The sequence below is a fragment of the Triticum urartu genome, chromosome 6, assembly GCF_003073215.2.
Source record: "Triticum urartu cultivar G1812 chromosome 6, Tu2.1, whole genome shotgun sequence".
NCBI classification, from domain to species: Eukaryota; Viridiplantae; Streptophyta; class Magnoliopsida; order Poales; family Poaceae; genus Triticum; species Triticum urartu.
Window position 1 is genome coordinate 548,163,268 of NC_053027.1, and position 14,782 is coordinate 548,178,049.

Below are 14,782 nucleotides of genomic sequence, written 5' to 3' on the forward strand. Positions count from 1 at the left end.
TCCGCGGTAAATCCCAAGGCTATGAATTTGCCAGCGCATGCCACACTTATCATTATGTTGCGCATAATTAACATTTTAAAAAAAATCATGAACATTAGTTTTGTTTATAATTTTTTAAAATGTATGAACCGGTTTCGAATTCATTAACATTTTTTGACTCAACAAAGTATTTTTGAATCGACAAACTTTTTTGAAAAAAATTGTGGAACAAATTTTATAAAACAAATTTTTATTTTTATTTTTGTGAATGGACGTTTTTTTTAGATTCCCGAATATGTTTTGAATACACGATCATTTTTTCAAAATCATGAACATGATTTTATTTCCCGGCCATTTTTTCCAAATTGTGATTTTTTATAATTTTGTGAACAGTTCTGCAAAAACACCAACATTTTTTGAATCTGCAAATTTTTTATGATTTTCTAAACATTTTTGAATTCACATATATTTTTATGATTTCTCAAGCAATATTTTTGAAAACTCGCAACTTTTAGAATATTAAAATCCCGAATTAATTTAAATAAGAAATAAGAAATAAAAAATGAGAAAAGAAATACAAAAATGAAAAAAAAACAGGGGAGTAAAGCCCTGGACATGCGTGAGAAAAGAAAGATAAAAATTGTGGAAGCTGGTATTTGAACACCAACATTTTTTGAATCTGCAAATTTTTTATGATTTTCTAAACATTTTTGAATTCACATATATTTTTATGATTTCTCAAGCAATATTTTTGAAAACTCGCAACTTTTAGAATATTAAAATCCCGAATTAATTTAAATAAGAAATAAGAAATAAAAAATGAGAAAAGAAATACAAAAATGAAAAAAAAACAGGGGAGTAAAGCCCTGGACATGCGTGAGAAAAGAAAGATAAAAATTGTGGAAGCTGGTATTTGAACCCTGATCTTGTCGCTACGGGATCAATCAGCCAACCACTCTGCTACGCATCATTCTATGGCTTATTCTCGTCGCGCCGCTATATGACCAAGGAGCCGGTGATTTTTGGTCCGAAAACTTGAATCGTTTTTCCATTTATGGATAGCATTGATGGATAATTTTTACCAACTTAAAAGGTAATTTTAATGACGGACGACCAGAAGCGATACCCTTTTATTAGTAGGTAAAGAATAAGTACAGAGCAACCCCACGTCCACGGAAACGACCGTGAACGGCACTGATCTCAAACAACAACAATACACAACTGGATTTAAAAAGAAGAGCTACAACAAGGAGATCGATGCGCAACATCATGACTAGCTAACAGTACTTTCAAAGGCGTACTTCATCAGGGAACCGACTTCAGCGAATCATAAAGCACGAGTTAGAAATGCAGTTGCAGTTAGGGTTCGTGCATGGAGTCCACCTGCATGATCCACAGTAGTAGCGCTGCTGCTGCACTCCCTCCTCAGTCACCATGACGATGGTCTCGTTTGAAACCCGCGGCAGGCGAGCCATGGCCGTTGGAGCCACCGCGAGCTGCAAAAGCACCATTGCAGCCACCAGAGCCACCGCGCCGACGGCCTTGTTGCCAATCTTCATACTGCGAGCTAGACTAGCGTATTGTGATTTGGTAGGTCTGTTCGTGTTTGATCTGCTCAGCTCCTATCGTTGTCAGCCCTTTTATAGGCAGCAGCGGCGAGATAAGATCGGAGCCTGCTCTCAAACTAAAATTATGTGAACCGGTTTTAAATACATCTCGGAGATTGATGGCAGTACGAATGGATACAAAACATGGGAGTATGGGATGATGGGTGTAATTGCCATGTGATTTTCTTTTGTCTTTTGACTCTTGCAGCGTGTTTGGTTCAGGGAAATTAGAGATGGGGAATGGAAGTTGAGGGGTAAGGAGATTAAAAATCCACTGTTTGATTAGAGGGAATGGGAGTTTAAGTGGGAAGGGGACTGGGAGTTGGGAAAGCCAATTCCCACCGATTTTTTTCCAGGGGTACGCTGTTAATTCATGAGGAGAGTTTTATCCCACGCCAATTCCCATCATATGCCAAACAAGGGAATGGGAGTAAAAATCTACTTCCCATGCCTAATCCCTTCATAAACATCCTTGTGCAAACTTCCATGCCCTTGCCTAAGTGTTTACCAAACAGGCTGTTGGTATCATTGGAAAGGGTTACATGCATGTTACAAGCATGTTGTGCCGCAAGACGCGGATCTTGTGGCCTAAACCGGGTAACAGATTAACGAATCTTAATGGGTACTAGTAAAAAACTGACTCCACTTCACTCCAAATGAGCTGGACTAACAGATTAACTACTGACTCCACTTGACTTCACTGTCAGGCAATTTGGCTTAAGAGGGTGCTTGGATACGTTTTAGTCTCATGACTACAAGTAGTGGGATTAAAACTTGCTAGCCTCACTCATGCTTGGATCCAAATACTAAAGAGACTAAAATCAAGTTAATGAGCATTTATTATCCTCCAAACCCTTCAATCCAGAACTCGCATGTGTTAAAAGAGAGGAGTTAAATGAGGAGAGAGAGGACTAATCCACATTTTAGTAGGGGTACCCCTGACTAAAAAATTTTAGTCTCAAGACTAGTTTTAGCCCCTCTTTAGTCAGGGGTGCTTGGAACTTTAGCCTCTTAAAGATATTATTTTTAGTCAAACTAAAATAAGTCCCTTGGATCCAAGCACCTCTAAACCGCTCATTTGGGGTAATGTCAACAGACAATTGTATTACAACAAAAATTCATCACACACCATCACAGTCAGCAGTGTGACCCGCTAGTATGGTGCCACTGATAATAGGTTATTAGCGCCGTGCCTAAACCAACACACCACTAATATTCCAGATACTAGTTGTGTGCCCTCAAATTGGTACACCATTAGTATTTTGATTACCAGTGGCGTTCCCCTCAAATTCGAAACGCCTGGAACTCTATATTCCTAGCCGAATTTGACAATTCTTTAAAAAAAACTCTATATGGATATTTCCTTGTGACTTTTCAAGAGTTTTTACACATAGAAAATTAAATATATTTGACCTTAAAGTTAACTAAATGAAGCATCTAGATGTGGTAACATAATAGTGTAAAATTTATGAAGAAATGAAAGTATTGTTTGAATAACATTTTATAGTTATCAAAATCATCTTAGAACTATTGGATGAACAAAAGATATAGTTGGAATCATGTATTTAAATGAACTATATGGAGTACATTTTATTAATATGAGATATTTAAAATTGTGTCAGAATATCGTGAAATCCTTTATAAACTTCCAATAATATGAAAAACTACCATAATTATATCATATTATTTGAATGAGTAAAATATGTAATCAAAGTTCAGACATTCATGTGTATATATGCGAAGACCCTAGTTAGACTACTTATGTTCACATACGTGACACAACGAAAGCTCTACAAATCTAAAAACATGTTCAAAACAAAGCCTAAACACATAAATCCTAAATTCTAAACTGTAAACTAAATCCAAATTATATTCGAGGGTATAGATGGATTACAAGTACACATAGTACTGACATATGCTAAACAAGTATTACTCATTGACCGGTGTCAAACAAGCGACAACCAGTAGTTTGTGTTGAAATATATTGCCCGCCACTCTTCATCCGTTCGGACTTGTGAAATAACTGGGTAGAGCATGAATTCAATAGTTTGGCCAGTTAATGATGTTCATCTTATTACAGACAAGCCGAAATAACAGTGCGGTTAGTAGATTGTGTAGGCCCAATCTAGCAAGAACACACATATGGATCGAGCCGGAATCCATAGCAACACGGAAATTTAGAGGAACAAACAAAATTAGGAGTACAACACAACACGGATGCATCCTGCGGGCGGCGGTAGCTAGCTTCCTCCCCGGCCGGCTAGCTTGCTCATCATCCATCCGTTGGGCCGGCTGAACTTGCCCGGCTGCATCAATCTACTTGCTCCCACTGGCACTACAGCTAGACGGCGAATCCGGCGTGGTGTTGCACATGCTGACGCACTCGGTGTTGCACGACTTCTTGGTCGCCTCCTTGCAGGACTGGCATGTCGGCTTCTCGGAGGAGGCGGCGGCGGGGACGCCGCAGAGACCGTTGCACGCCGCTGACTCGAGGTAGGAGCACGCGGTCTCGCAGAGCGAGTCACAGTCCCGCGGCGCCGTCCGCCGCACGGACGACGCGGCGAGCACGACGCAGAGGACGATGGCCCCCAGCTTAAGCACGGATGAGACCGTCACGAAAGAAGCCATGGATGGATGGAGCTAAGTTGAAAGAGGACAAAGAGTACTATAGGTAGACTGAGATGCAAACAAGACGTCGGACAATGGTATTTTATTGAGGTAATATCACAGATGGTGCTTAAACTTACCATTGATGTTCATTTTAGTGCTTGAAGTTGAAAAATATACTGAACTGGTTTCAAAACTTGGCACGAGCGTGCAAATACGGTGCTAATCCTATTAGTAGACATTTTTATGCTGACGTGGCACCGTAATTCGCTTAGCATGCACAGACAACCTCGCCCTAGCAAACTGGAACTACTCGCCCATACGTTTTCTCGTGCCTATTAATGAAAATAGATCCTTTTTTTAGAATAATGAAAACATTTCCTATTTTGTTAGATAAAGAAACATGTTAGTGGGTTATAATGGCCTGCTGCAGTGCAGCTCAGTTTGCGCATGTTAGTTTGATTTAGAAATTTGTAAAAAAAAGTTTGTTAATTATAATCACAGTAATAAAAATACATTTCAAATATTTGTGCTTCAAATTTTTTATAAATACATATAAATTAAATAACTAAATTGTTCATGTAATTTTAAAAAATAGTCAGCTATTTACATGTGATTTATAATTAAAGCTTTTAGTAAATAAATTTTCTAAATTGTTTAGTATATGAAAAAATAATTATAAAAAACTTAATTTTTTGAGTAAATTCCAAACGATTATGCATGCTTGGATTATGATTAAATGAAAAAAATTTATAAGTAGAAACATTTTTATTAATATTCACATGTGTATAACTTTCTTTTTTTGCGAGAAACATGTGTATAACTTTCATCGTGTCATATATTCATATTTTTTTATAATTAAACTATAGTCTGGAGTGAATATTTTTTATAAACTAAAATTTTAAATTTTGTATATTTATGAACATTTTACATTATTGAAAATTTCTTAAACAATATGAATCGTAAAAATATACATGTAACTATTAAAATGTTTATGTAGTTAAAATAATATTTATGAATTGTAGTATAGAAAATATTTATATAATCCTAAATTGTACAACCATTTTTATAATCAGAAATACCATTTTATTTATAGGAACGTTTAAAACAAATATGTGAATATTTTTATTATTGTGATTATAATTTACAAACTTTTTTACAAAATTCTAAATGAAATTGACATGTGCAAACTGGGCTGCACTGCTGAGCCGATTAAAACCCACGTACGTGTCTCTTTATCTAAAAAAAAATGTTTTCATTATTCTAAGAAAAGGATATGTTTTCATTAACAGGCACAAGAAAACGTATGGCATACTGGCCAGTAGTTTCAGTTTGCTAAGGCGAGGTTGTCTGTGCATGCTAAGCGAACTACGGTGCCACGTGAGCGTAAAAGGTCTATTAATAGGATTAGCACTGTATTGCACGCTCATGTCAAGTTTTGAAACCAGTTCGGTGTATTTTTCAACTTCAGACATTAAAGTGAACATCGATGACAAGTTTAAGCACCATATGTGATATTACCTCTATTTTAAAGGTAAACGTCTCGCGCGCGTCGTGTGATTAGAAGAAAAATCCAGCACCTCTGTTGCCTCCTGTAGCATGAGGCCCACGCACCGCTCTTTGCTCCATCCATCCTATCTCTTTCACGCGAGGTGCTCTTAGCCACTCCTTTTCCCCAGCCCGCAGCATCATTTTTCTAAGTAAATAGATAATTTTTTGATTAAATCAATCCACGAATAAATCACTAATATGGCATTGACACAAATAGACGCATAATAATATTCAGTCAAGAAAGCACATACTACGCTAATTGCAGAAAGATCTACATATAACACTAGTATGGTTAAAAAAGAAAACAGTAGGAGCGGGATAAACAAGTTATACCCTCCAGTAGGCCATGCAGAGGCCACCGCGGCGGTGGCGGCAGCAGTGGCGTCCTCGGCGGCCTTCTTGTCGGCCTCGAGCTTCTCGGCAGTGGCACGCTCGGCATGAAGACGATGCAGACGTAGAGGAAGCAGCGGATCCAAAGCTAGCAGTCGCTGCCCAAAAACCCTATTCGTCTCTCTCCCGTACAGGATCCGAAGAAGCAGGGTTTCGGAGACCTGCTCTCCCGTCGACCGTGTACGCGGCGGACGGGATGGAGTCACCGGCGGCAGCAGCAGCAAAGGAACGACGGTGGGCGTGCGCGTGGAGCAGATGTGATCTGTTTGTGGCGGTTAGGGTTAGAAGACACCGCATACTTATATAGGCGCAGTCGCGTGGAGACACATGGGTTCGACCCATGTCCAGGTCCGTGACAGCCCACGATCCGACGTCTCAGATCGTGACCCAGCTGTCAGAAACTCTCCATTATTAACTAGCAAAAATAAGCGTGTAGATGTAAGCTTGGCTCGGCTCAATTCCACAGAGGCCGTTGCACGCCGCTGACTCAAGGTAGGAGCACGCGGTCTCACAAAGCGAGTCGCAGTCCCGTGGCGCCTTTCGCCGCACGGACGAAGCGACGAGAACGACACAGAGGACGACGGCCCCCAGCTTAAGCACGGATGAGGCCCTCACAGAAGAAGCCATCGATGGATTGATGGAGCTAGGTTGAAGAAGGATAAGCAGTACTATAGGTAGACTGATGAGATGCAAACAAGACGTCTCGCGCTTTGTTCATCCCTAACGGTTCGATGTAACTTATCCTATAATACTTCTCTTGTCTCATAATATAAGATTGTTTTTCAAGCTAATAAAATACTTTTTTCTCGTGCAACACATGCTTATTGATTAATCGCGTGGGAAGGAGATTTTTCCATCTACCTGATCTCAAAAACAAGACGAACTTATTGATTGCACTCCCCTGCAACACAGCTGCAACCAGCGGTTAAACGGGAATCCAGTTGCAGGTTTCCCCCCGGGGTATCTTCTCCATCTGTACTCCCTCCTCAAAATGGCAACGGGGATGAAACTCATCGGGTTTTGCCTTCCCAAACCCATTCCCACGAGAAAATCGTAAACCCATCCTCATCCTTGTCACCGTGCGTGGGGCTAGTTTTTCACCCGTCTCCTAAACCCATCAGGTTTTCTAAACCCACGGGGAACCCATGGAGAAATCGACGTATATAAGGAAACATAGAACCAACAAAACAATAATATTTCAACAACAAAACGATACCACATTTCAGCAACATAGATAATCAGATTTCAGCAACAAGCAGGAGCATATTTCAACAAGATGTCCAATTACACAAGTTCTAAAATAGAAGTCTTGGTTCACAAATCACAAGCACAAATGAGACGAAATAGTCCAATACATAAATTTTGAAATAGAATTCATATTTCACAAATCACTTTATAGTAGGAATCATCATAGCATCTATCACATCTCCAAGCCTCCAAAAGACTATCTTCAAAGTTACCAAAGCCAAATCAAAGTGCCAAGTCCTAGAGAAGATCAAAATACACTCAATCTTGGTAAAAAAAACATGTATTTTGCCAGGTCTACCGGGTTTCAGGTTCGGGGACTACCGAAACGGGTGCAAACCCATGAAACGTGTCGGGTTGTATAATGTGCCCAACAACAGCCCCGCGGGGATGAGAAGACGCCCATCCCCATCCCTTAATAGGGGAAAAACCCGCGGGGACGCGGGTTTCGGGGCCCCGTTGCCATCTTGACTCCCTCCTGGCTCACCATGATGGTGGTCTGACTCTCGACTGAAGGTCGCGGCAAGCGAGCCATGCCGTCGGAGCTATCCCAAGCTGTAGAACGGCCATTGTAGCCATCAAGTCCACTGCACCAACTGCCTTGTTGCCGATCTTCATTGTATGCTAATTCTCTGAGCCACCAATCAAGGGAGATGCATCATATCTCAATGGGTTAACATATCTCAATGGAATCTTTTTTGAACAAGGGAGATGCAGCACCACCACCAAGAAAGCACCAATCTCAAACAAACTAGGAATGCGAGCACTTGATCTCAAGGCCGCCTGACAAGAACACGGCACTTGAGTACTTTTTTTAGACAAATGGGACTCAAGTACTGCCAAGGAGGAAAAGCCGTCCTATTATGCACCTGGTGGGATGGGCCGATAATTCGGAGTTCAACTGTCACACAGGGACGCCCCATCGGATTGGAGTGCAAGACAAAGATCTACATATTTGCAGACTTAGTTGTAAACGATCAGGTTTCTATTCGTAAACAGATCTCGAATCATGTAGCTCTAACCTTATATTATCTACCTATATAAGGTGGGGTTGGGGCCTCTTGGTTAGTAGGTTCAACCATAGACACAATATCCTGTACACACAAACCCTTGTGACCTCGAGAACAACTCTCGTGCGCCAAGACCAGGACTCAGTATCACACTCGGCATCATCAGCAACAACAGGAGTAGGGTGTTACCTGTGCCCAATAGCCTGAACATGTATATTTATGTGTCGAGTGTGCTACCCTCACGATCTGTGTTCCATACTCTTCCCCTAACTATTATTGCCGGAATCAAACACCAACTATTGGCGCGCCAGATAGGGATGTGCACAATGAGTTCCGTCATCAACCTCGACACTTTGCTATTGGTTGTTTTAATTGTGAGAAAGTAAACACGGTGTGTTGCGTGTTTGATACTTAAGGCACCGTACCCATGTTGTTTAATTGGGATAGCGACATCAAGTTTTTTTTGTCACCTCATCATTTCCATGACTTCTTTTTCAATTTATTATGAAACTTGCGTCAATTATCAACTTCCTCTGTCCCATAATATAAGATCATTTTTTAAGCTAACAATATAATATAAATAAATTACGAAATTGGAACAACTATCAACGGAAACTAAAAATACTAAAAACTTGTCTTGAATGTTTTCGGTAAACTTTCTGAAACTTTGTCGGGGCCAGCTGAATTATGGAACAGGACAACAACAAACATAAAAAAACCTTGTCAAATCCGTATGAAACTAGATTGAAATCCCACCCGACATTTGAGTCAACTGTCAACTACAATGATGTATGAACCCCGATGTCAAACCAGCCTGAAACCTGTATGAAGAATCAGTGAAACTTATTCAGTTTTATGTTGAAACAAGGTTCAAGTTGTGAAATTGTGTGAACAATTCTGGAATGGTTCTGAAACAATGTGGGAAAAAGTGAATACGGATGAACTAACTGCAATAGTTATGAAACTTTTCAGAGAACATATTGATACTAAAAATTGGTGAAACCTTTAAAGTTTGTATGTGAGAAATTGAGAACATTATGAAACCCTTTTGAAATAATTTGGAACTGTTCAGAAAATGTATGTAGAATTCTGAGAAAAAAAATATGAAACTAGTCTGGAATCATTTTGAAACCAAAATGGATTTTCAGAAGTTTATTTGGAAACTTTATGAATCAAAGGTTTTGGGATCAAGATATGCAACAAAGTATGCCAATGGATTAGGGATCTAGTACAAGACAGAGCGTTCATAAACTAGTATGTAAATTCGTATTTTTTTCATGATTCATCATGTATTTATCATACTGACACAGGCAATACCATCACTGTTGGGGAGATGTATGAGGCTCGTCTCTCTCGGTAAAATTATCACAAATGTGAATGTGGCCCTTTTTTATTCATGGTGATCGTTATTCGGGACAAGTTCAGGCCAATAATTGGTTTCTATGTGTATCTTGTCGATGTGATCAGGCGCCATTTCTTTTTTCTATGTATGCTTTGCTTGGTCTGTAACCTTTTAATTCTCCATGGAATCCAAATTACGTCATACATACAGTATATGTTTGGAGGAATTGTTTTTTTTCCTTTCTGTATGTTCAGTCAATTCAGAAAAGTCCAGTCTAAAAAAAGTACCACGTACAGAACATTTTCATAGTAACTGCCTAACTGGTTCTCCAGCAGAGGCCGCGTGTCCGTCACTGCCTTCGGTAGCCGACGCCACTGCGGCTATGGCGTCTTGGCCGCCAGCTGCTTGAGCGCCGCCTCACTCCTGTCGTTGATGGCGATTGCTGCAGAGCTGGCCTCAAGGGAGGTGGGGTGATCGACGGCCGGCGTGGAGAAGAACGGGAGGTTCATGCCCGAGTTGCTGCTGCTCGATGTCACCATGGCCGGCAGCTCGCCGGGTCAGCAGCAGGTTTTGCCGGAGCTCATCGGCTGTGCATACTTGTTAAAGTACACAACGGTTAACATTGTAACTGTACTATACTCAGTATAACATTTTAATGGAATTACTTCCCTCTGTTTGTCTGTGCATACTTGTCAAAGTACACATCTCTCGATTGTCCTAACAAAGGTTCAGAAAACAGACTGTTTTTTTCTTGTTTCTGAACTGTGGTCATGGCAATTCCAGAATTTTATAGCTGCTTGAATTTGCTTGTCTTGTTATTTAATTCCCAACGTGTTTGCTTGATGGTGGCTTTCTGTATTGTTCTACTCCTACATGATATCTCTGGCGACGATTTTGAATGGTAAGCAAATCATCACAACAGGTAAACACCATAATCTGTCGGTCTTACAGATGAAGAGGAAGAAAACACGGCCCTCATTTGGTGTGTGTGGTCTGAAAGATAATTATCAAACTTCCTTTTCGTACTGATTGCAGGTTATAGGCGCTGGGCTGACCGACTCCCGAGTGTTAGAAATGTTGGCATCAGCATGTATCTGTCTGATTGTCTCGCAGATCTTCTCTACCAAAGGGTTGTCTGCTGTGAATGAAACCCTGCAGATGAGAACCCAAAGTGCAATTATCCCCTCGCATCAAGTTTAATCCCATGCGGGGGCGCTGCCGCCATTCAGATTTAACTAGATTACATCAAGTGATAGGCTGAGATGCAATACCATAGCTGTTTTCTCAGCCGTTGTGCACTGAACTATTACCGTGTACATGTATGTTCAGTGTAAGAAAAATGCATTTGTTCCGTGTTCGTAATATGGTTGCTTTGCTTCATATGTGCACATGTGTTGATAAGTTATGAAAATTTCTGTCTAACGCAAAACATGCTTTGAAGAAATGGTTAGCAGATCTAATCCCCAGGCTTAATGCGCTCAATGACGCCTGAACCTTAGATGTTGCACAAGCAGCCAAAAGAACCTGGTATTCCTTTGAAATCCAAACACTGAAGCTATAAGAATAAAAGGGTGCAATGCTTGGAGATCTCAACCAAAGATATAAGAAATGAAAAGGGATTACGAATCGAAGCTATTGACATAATATACGCAAGAACTCTGGCAAATTCCTAACACAGATCTCGCATTACCAAAACAAGTCTAGAACATCTGAAGCATATTGGAACATTGTCGCAAGGAAATGGGAGGTGCACCTCTCCTACAAATTTACTTTCACAGATTTGCGGTTTCAAGCTCCGGCTGCTATATAAAAAACACGAATTGATGGCCAAAGACTGGGTTCAGGGCGACCGGCGTCTTTTCCTGTTCGTGTTAATGTACATTCCTTTTAGACTGCCGGGGCTTTCAATCTCTGCCAAGTAGTGAACTGATTTGGCAGCACCCTGCACACCTTTCTGAGAGATCTGGCAGCAGCCTATAATGGTCAGCGACTCCAACTTCTGTGAACGTGCCAGCTCAGCCATTCCATCATCTGTCACTTTCTTGCATTTGCGGAGCGTGAGATTGCTCAAGCAAGGAGCCTGAATAATGAAATTCATACTAGCATCGGTTATAGACCTGCAATCCACGAGCTCAAGATTCTCCAGGAACTGTGAGGATGAGAGGCACTTCATCCCCTCGTCATACAAAATATTGGCACCATTTAGCAAAAGAGCACGAATTGGACAAGACTGGATTAGCGTCACAATGCCCTCTTGTGTGAAACCTATTTCAGTAGGCCAAACGGGGTCGCAAAATGCGAATGTGAGCTCAACAACCTGAAGCATAGGGCAGCTGATAGCTAGAGCCTTTAGGCTAACATCAGTCAATGGCGTCCTAAACTCATAATCTTCACATCTCAGAGGCATAAGCTTAAGTGAGATCGTTTTAAGCTTGCTGCACCTCTGGAATAGTGCGATCATCTCATTCTCTTTTAGACCAATAACATAGTCCAGGTAAAGTGTCTCCAATGCTTTGCACTTCGCCAGGAGGAAAACGAAGCCCAGTTTCTGGCTCGGTTATAATATGAGCCAGCCTAAGATCCTTCAAGCCATCACAGCAGATGTCATAACTATATGGGTAGCCAGACACGTAGGAGGGGTCAGAGGCCCCTGGCATCTAGTAATTTCCATTAATCTCAAACTCAAACTTTTGGAGACTCGTCCACCCTGGGCCAAACTTTAAGAGGTCATACTGGCTGATTCCATCGCATTCCTTTACAACAAGTTCCCCCAGTGCTCCATACCTCCCAAGGTACTCCAGCCACTCCCCGTTGTCTACTGCCGTACAGTCAACAAGGTGGAGAACCGAAAGATACCTGCAACCAACCGCCACTTGAAAAATCCCAGTAGAAGTGACTGCTGGTGCACGGTCCAGCCTGAGGGACTTCAAATTTTTGCACTCAGCTAGATAACCAAGACCAGCGTCATCGATGTATGAGCATAAGCTTAAAGCAAGATCAGATAGCGAGGGGCAGTGTGATGATAGAACAAGGAGGCCTTGGTTGTTCAACTGATCCCGGTTACTAGTCTTCCACCCAGAGTAATTGATCTCAACTTTCACCAAATTGGGGAACCGGGAGAACAGCGATACCAAGGCTTCTGCAGAAGGGTTGAGTCCACAGCCAACGCGGATAGCATCCCTGTGCTCCGCCTCAACGGTGCAGAGCTGCTTCGACACGAGGGAAAGAGAATTAAGATCACTTGTCTTGGTAATCCTCTTGACGATCTCTGCAAGCAGTGGCTCTGGGATATCCTCCATCGAGTGTCTCAGCTGCACAACCTGGGCAATCTCAAGGTTCGGCAGGAGCTGAAGTAAAGATTCATTGTCAGAATGGAACACAGCAAGATAACCAAATGACAACTGTAAGAGCTAATGTAAAAGGAACATCAGTGAAAAATTGAACTTTTTAATACTAAGTTGAAAGATTCATGCGCTTATCTTCGCAACGAGTGTTAATGAGTTGCAGCCTGATGTATGCATCCATATCATGGAACAAGAAAAGGTTATAAGAAAAATCAAATTAACATATACCGCCCTACATATGGAACTGAAATTGCTAGCCCATAGCTGAGCATCAGTGGGGAGAGAGAGGATAGTCTAGAAATACACCAATTGGAACTACTACAAGTTCACCACATAACTAAACATCCACCTGCTGAACTGAACACAGATCTGGATGGGCCCAAGCAATCAGATGAAGATAACAATCCAGAATAGGTTTTGCTTAGAAATTAAACCAGGCCATTTCCTCGCAGAGATACACAGTTATTCCAGGCTCATGTGTAGTGGGCTAGGTGCATCAAGATTCAAGTACATAGTGGAAGAACTCAAGTGGAAAGAGCCAATGTTGCTCGAGAAGGAAAGGGAATGGACCCAAATCCGTACCTCGGAGGAAGCAGCGAGGGAGGCGCCGTTAGCACGGCCGGCCGGAGGGAAGAACTGAGCAGGGACGGCGGTGACCGAGGGCGGTGGATAGGGCGGAGAAACCCCCGCGGCGAGGTCGACGGCGAAACCCTTGCGACGGTGAGTGGAGCGTCGGATTCGGCAGCTCGAATGAGGAATTTTAGTACTACTTCAGCCGCAGTGAAGGTGGCTTGGGCTTGGGCCCGACTTCATGATGCGGCCCATATTTCATTTTCGTTTTGCTTTAATTTAAAAAAATTCATTGAAAAATCTCAACCGTTCGGGATTTGACCTTGGCAATTCGAACATTTTCGATGGCAATTTGAGTTGACGTGAAGACAACTAAATTTGTTGGCAAGCACGATAATTTTCTGACAAAAACAAATTGAAAGCGAATTTGTCATGCTTATCAACTAAAGTTGCAATGGTCAGTAAATATAAATTGTCATAAAAAAGTTCGTTTTCTCATGGTCAAATCCCGAATGTTCAGGACTTACCGGCATCCTTTTGGTTGTGTGGGATGTATATATCTTCTATTCTTAAATAGTTGATCCCCATTATCTCAACTCTCTCGACATGCATACATGTCATCTCATCATCCACTAATTATTTCTTTTAACATGCATGAGAATTGCTATTTATATGACCTCTCAACATGCACAACTTCCCAACTTAAATCATTTAAATAATATTTCTCTTGACATGCATGAGAAATACAATATATCATATCTATTTAAATTTTCATTTAAATTTCATCAAAAAGTATTCAAATCAATCCCCGTAGCAACATGTGGGGTATCATCTATTTTATATTAAAGACTCATCCTTATGAGGAGACCCAGAAACAACAAAAATTACAAATAAGTCCCTCTAGATCCCAACGGCGCGGGCATGAGGCGTCCAAGACGAGCCGGTGGCGCGCCACTGCCGCTGCTCCTCCTCTACCTGGAATTTAGAGTCAGCCTATTCCGTAGACAGGAAGTCACCGATGCTAAGGATCCAAAGAATCGTTCACTCTAATCAGCAACGACATGAACGTTTCCCATAATCGGCAACCGTGCAGCACACGCTTGCTCCACCTCTCCCCTGCGGCTACTCCATCTCGTG

The 14,782-nt window shown here is 41.4% G+C and overlaps 1 pseudogene; it reads right to left on the minus strand.

Moving 5' to 3' along the window:
* Window positions 1-11,395: 11,395 nt before the first annotated feature.
* LOC125512830 lies at window positions 11,396-13,812 on the minus strand (annotated as a pseudogene).
* Window positions 13,813-14,782: the final 970 nt, after the last annotated feature.